Source organism: Calliopsis andreniformis, chromosome 4 (genome assembly GCF_051401765.1).
Source record: "Calliopsis andreniformis isolate RMS-2024a chromosome 4, iyCalAndr_principal, whole genome shotgun sequence".
In the NCBI taxonomy this organism is placed as follows: Eukaryota; Metazoa; Arthropoda; class Insecta; order Hymenoptera; family Andrenidae; genus Calliopsis; species Calliopsis andreniformis.
The window spans coordinates 1,437,915-1,444,572 of record NC_135065.1 but is presented as its reverse complement, the minus strand read 5'-3'; positions in this window follow the sequence as shown (position 1 = coordinate 1,444,572).

The window sequence follows — 6,658 nt, the reverse complement described above, 5'->3', positions numbered from 1 at the left end:
ACGCCGATAATAAGTTTAGCAATGAAAATTAAGAATACTATGAGGAAATAACAGCGATAGATTGAACTTGTTTACAATAAAATTTTAAGAAATAAAGTAAAATATAACGGAAGTTATGTCTGAATTCCTAAAAATATTATAGGCACCTACATTTGTAAAGTGTACGTAGACTTTCGTTAATGAATTATGTTAATCTTTTATTAATTTAATACTACAAATCTAAGGAGAAAATTTATAATTTTGTTCAGTAAAAATTGTCAGCTATTAACAAAAAAAAAATTGTTCAATGAACTCCAAAATGTACAGTGACGCATGCAGGTGTTCAAACACGCGTAGGCATATACGTATAGTGGTTTATTAAAAATTAACGCCTTGAATATCTCTGTAACCATGAAAGAGGAAAATATTTCGAATAAAAGTTGTTTGAAACAAGGAAAGTCATTTTATCGTCATACCAATATTTTTAAATCTGATCGTCACTCATGTGTTTCTTTTGAACATTCCATGTTTTTATATTCATTAGGTAATAGCAACTCTTAAGATGATACAACGACTTATGACTATGACATAAAGTTAGTCAAGGTCATGGAAGATTGATTACACAATAAACGAATTATGTTTGAAATATCGGCCACTGACATCAATACAATGTCGTAGACGTGCAGCTGATTCAATTGCATTTTCAGTTATATAAGAACTTATTAAGAATTTATTTTATGTCCTTCTGAGTATCCAGTGAGTAATACTGGGCAATCATCGTGTTACTATATTCCACATTATTTGACGCATCCTTAATGGAATATTAATATGCTAATAAATAGCATAAGTAACAAAAGTTTCTTTTGTAGTCAACCATCTACGACTTTGACTGACATTCTGTCACAGGTCTTCGTATTTCACTTTAGCTAACAAACATAAAAATGTAGGATGTCGAAAGAAACGATTCTACCTATAATAAGGTTAAGACAACCACATATACGTATTCGTCTTTTTATGTTGCACGTAGTTTTCCTCGATTTTAAGTAATTATTCACTACAAGTGATAAACAAAAAAAGGACTCGGTATTATTTATTATGTCGCTTTCAGTTTTCATGCTAAAGCTATTTTCCTCGATGTATGACGATTTTCTTGTTCGGAGTACAACCGTAGCATCTAGCGCGCATGCCCAACGCTACCGCGATCGCTGGGGCAGCAAACTCGCGCTCTCATTGGCCGGTGTTTTTCGTTAATAACTCGTTAACGAAGCTTCATCTTATATTTTCGCTAAGGAAAAAGTTGTTTCAAATCACCCCCTGAATCACTCCTTTCAAGGAACTGCAACATTTTTGTTACACCCTGTATACGAAATGAACCTTCTTACATTCATCTTTCCTTTCAGAAACTATATTTTCAAAAGTGTTTAACGTACTAATTCTTATTGGTTCACCATATATACAAATGACAAACACAAATCACACACCTGCAATAAACGTTTTGTATTTACATAATAGAATTTTATTTTCCGAGACACGTCAGTCATTATGTAGCAGATATTTAACTTTATAAATGATACCTTGGTCAGGTTTCAGTTTAGTAAGACAGAAACGCGTGCGAATAGAAAGTAACTTTTTGTGATATTGGTTCTCCATTTCAGACAATACATAATCCATTTCTATAAACAATTTTCGAGCAATTTTCGAAATTTCATCTAATAAAACATACATTTTGTCAAATTTTGGAATGGCGATACAAAAAGATAAATTCTAAAGCAGTTTATATGTTGGCAGATTATTTTAAGAAAATGGTGTAAGTTCAAAATTTTAAAAAAGGTATTTTATTAATTGAATAAAGTGGTCTGGAAGTGAACCAATGCACAAAAAAGCAAAACATAAATTTTAGAAAGAATTTTATACTTACACCACTTTTATAATAAATAATCGGTACATACATATACATAATATAATAACTAGTACACATTTTTATTCAATAATTAATAAGTGAGTTAAAGAATGTCGAATTTATTTTCTCCAAGTTTAAAACTTGTTAAATTAGGACACTAAACTATTCTATCAATCCATAAGAAGTTGACATAAATTTACGTTACAGGTTTAAGATAAAGTTTATTCCTCTGATTGGTATTGATGACTTATAGGCGTTCAATACGAGACAGGTCAATGCAAGAGATAGGTCAAGGCGAGAGGCTTTAGTATACATATCATTAATAATAATTAGGATTATGAAAAGTATTTGAGCTCTCATATTGAAGACGTTCTAGGAAGAACTTGATATAAACTGAAATGTACTTTTTTAATTGTTAATTTTTTGCAATTTGTATTTGTATTTGAGCTCTCATATTGAAGACGTTCTAGGAAGAACTTGATATAAACTGAAATGTACTTTTTTAATTGTTAATTTTTTGCAATTTGCTGTAATTTGAAAATTTAAATATTGCACATGTTCGAATTAATCTATAACTGTTTTCTCAAAAGTGAACTATTATATTTATTATACTAATCTACGTCTACTTTATTTATATTTACCTAAAACCGTATTTTAAATAAGCCGTATAATAAATCAGTAAGCTTTGTACTAGTAAAATATGTCAAACATACCTTTACTAACAATAAACAGCCTTATAAAAATTAAAATTTATTTATTTGAAGTAATAACTCAAATAGCACAAAGACATCTTAAAAACGTCCAGTAAAGTCCTAAAAATGTCCAAAAGACGTCTCTGAGACGTCCGATGTTACAAATCAGTATGTCTTTAGGACGTCTTAAGAAACATTTATAATACATCCCAAATAGCATAGAGACATCTTAAAAACATCTTAAAAATATCCAGTAAAGTCCTAAAAATATCCAAAAGACGTCTGTAAGACGTCCAATGTTACAAATCAGTATGTCTTTAGGACGTCTTAAGAAACATTTATAAGACGTCTTAAAGATGTCCAAATTACGTATATAAGACGTTCAGACAACAATTAGACGTTTTTAAGACGTCCAAAAGCGTAAGTCTTTAAGACGTCCATGTAGTGTGTCTTTAAGACGTTTTATAGACGTAAACTTTGCATGTCTTTAAGATGTACGCTCTTGGATGTTTTTAAGACGACTAAATTATGTCGTAAGACGTTCAGGCATAAAATGAACATAAAATAGACGTCTTCAAGACGTCGTGTGCTATCTGGGATTTCAAGAACGTTCAAGAACGTTACATATATAAGACGTTCAGATAAAAATTAGATGTTTTTTAGGACGTCCATGTAGTGTGTCTTTAAGATGTTTTATAGACGTAAACTTTGCAAGTCTTTAAGATGTACACTCATGGATGTTTTTAAGACGTCTGATTTATGCCGTAAGACGTTCAGGCATTAAATGAACATAAAATAGACGTCTTCAAGATGTCGTGTGCTATCTGGGAATATAATGGTTACACCATATTTTTCTCACTAAACTACCAATTAAGTGTTTATAAAATAGCAATACAAAATAATTGTTAACATATTAAAACCTTCGCTACTTGAATTTATTACCTACTTATGTACTAATTATGAAAGTCCAACTACGAGAATGATCCAATAATTACAGTAATACGGATGCGCAACGAGCAGCAATATATTTTATTTGTTTTCCGCAGTGACCTTCGACTTTTTACCTGCCTGTCAGTTTTAACAGCACACAACCACGGTGTGATTCAATCACGAATGGTTACGTTATCATGTTACGACATTTGCACGCGTTTCGTCAAAGACAAGTTGACACATCGTGCACTAAGAAATTATGGAAAATCAGATTATTGGCCTGAAAGGCTTTGCACTCTTATCTCACCTCAGCTATTCTATTAATAAAAGTTGCATGAAAAGATGATGAAAGTATTTTTAAAATGTTCGAAGATATAAATTTCTTAACATTTAATTGAATTACATAAAAATAATTAGATAAATTTTAGATTAAACATTCATTAATTTTAATTACATAAGGTAATTAAATGAACTTAAGGTATAGAGAATATAGTAACCGTAAAGAGTGAGCACAACACCGATGTTATTTTATACGCTAAAATGAACTTTAATTTTAGATTTGACTTGTCATATTAACAGGACTGGTATAATATTGTATGTATTATAAGTATGTAATATCGTATATGTATTACAAATATGTAGTAATATAATATCATGTATATTGCAAGTTAGACATCCATATAATAACAAGTTATTATAGATATAACATAATATAATGATAGCAGGTTGCTCTCGAGAGCACTTTTCGCAAATGGGCACTGCTTAGGTTTGAAAGCAATGTTCAATTATTGAAGAACAGTCGCATTGTAGCTTGCTCTTAAAGGGATAAGAGGTTAACGTTATTATCGGAAAGCGGCTTCAGAAGTACGAACCAATTTCGTATTCTGAGAATAACTATCAAGCGCACAGAAATTATGTATTATTTATACGGGATAACCTATCAGAAAATTACAAGAAAATTATTACAGTGACAAAAAATTCATTCTTTTGTAGGAGTGTCTTTAAGTATTTCGAAACATTGTGTGATCAATTATCAATCAATTATAAGCATTTTGCTTCGGATCGTTGTCTGTGTCTGTGGGCGCTACATTGAAGGTGGTTATTTAAAATATCAATGTATTTTCAATATCAATGTATCAGTTGTAGGTACTTATACATCCACAAACTAAAATTGATCTTCCACCACATTTTATAATGGATTACAAGTTTTGTTTTTTAAGTTATATTTTTTTTTTTAATTTAAATACCCCATCAGGGTAAAGGTATCAATTTTTCATTTGTAAAAATGACTAGTTCCCAATATTGCGTCGATTTTTGGAGTGAGTCTTAAATGGCAGATTGTGCATAACTCATTCCCTTAAAATCCAGCCTAGAATGAAATTCCTTGCAACGAGGAAGTCAGACCTTCCAACAGTTCCTTTATGGATGAAGGCTAATTCATTCTCTCTCGAATACTTAATGGCGACAGTTGCTTAATAAACAAAGGTGTGGGGCCTTTGTGCCTTCTTATTACACTAACTCAATTAACTTATTAGTATACTTCTTTGCGAATTTAAAAAAAAACAGTTTATAGAGAAAGGTAACAGTCTATCACATATAGTTTTGATAATTTTTGTTCCATATTATAACTAAAATTCTAGAATGATTTTGCTAATATCAAATAAATAATCAAAGTTCTATTTTGTAATTATATGGAAATACGAGATTATTGATAGTGAAACGGGTTGCTTAACTCTTTCAGGTCTGCATGTTTTCGAATTATGAGAAAAAATATTTTTTACCATTTATTAGTAATAGTAGCGTAAATAAGCTTCATAAAAAGTTTGATGATTTTAAATTTTTATGTTTAATATTATTCGAGGAGTAATGATGCAAATACATAACCTCACCAAAAACAAATATTAATTGTCTAGTTTTTTCATATAGGAAACATTGTACGTGAAAGGATTAAAGACATTATTTTGAACGGTATAGCTCTGATCGTGCATGGATAGAGTACATGTGCAGGTTTGTCACCTACAAAGGTTAATAGTTCTATAAACAGTTATATAGTATGTCGTCTAACAATAAATGGGTTATAAAGCAAAATGAAAAGTATAAAACGAGTAATGCAATTGCATTTAGGAGATCTATGATCAACTGTAAGAGTGGTAGAGATTAGGAAAAAGAAAAGTTATTAACAAAAATACAGAGTAATATTTTAAAGTCTTTTTTTTTAATTAAACTTATAGTATAACCAAACAGGGATAATTCCTCAGTGTAATTAATGTCTGTTTAAAATACGAGTAAAATATGTCTGACTTAAGACTTATTCTACTATCGATATAAAACTAACCAAATCGCTAAGTCAGACGCAGCAAAGTCAGTAGAATAAGTCCCAAAGCAGACATATTTCTCGCGAATCTTAGACGTTTTCTCACTAATAATTATGAAACGAAGCTTTAAACGCAATTTTGTAATCTTTGATTTTCATCCTATTTTGTGGCGTAGAATCATCTTTTCAGCGCTCAAAACAAGTGTGGTTAGTCTGTTGCTTTCAATGTCATATGTATTTTCTTTGAAGAACCACATGTTCGATGCCTTCATAATCTATTTACGTACGAACATATGTGTTCTTGTAATTAATGAGAATGCTTACCATACAGGTCTTTCACTTCCCAATATCTCATTTTCATCATATCGTTGACTGTCTTATTTGTGGGGTTAACATTATTTTTATTGTGTTTTAATAGTGTCTTTCAAGTGTTAATGATGTACATTGCTTTATATATATGGCTATCATTACACCTGTTAATAAAACAGGATCATAAACTCTTTATTTAGTTGTAATATGGATTCTTAATGTTAATAGTTTCTCGTCTTCAGTTTCGTTTTAATAAGACGTATCAGCAACTAATCACATACGGTGTATTTCCTGTTTCTTGCATTCGTTATTAGTATTATTACTATTAATTTTTTAATCAATTTAATGAGATCTAGGAATCGTAACCGTCGGAGACCCACCTAGTTCTTAATTCACATTTAATAAAATATTTAAAGACGTTCTCTGTATACATGCAAAATTATTTTTAAGTATACAACACCTTCCGAAGTATTTACCATTGGTTCTTTACCCTATAACACTTACAGGCGAAAACGATCATAAATAATTATAAAT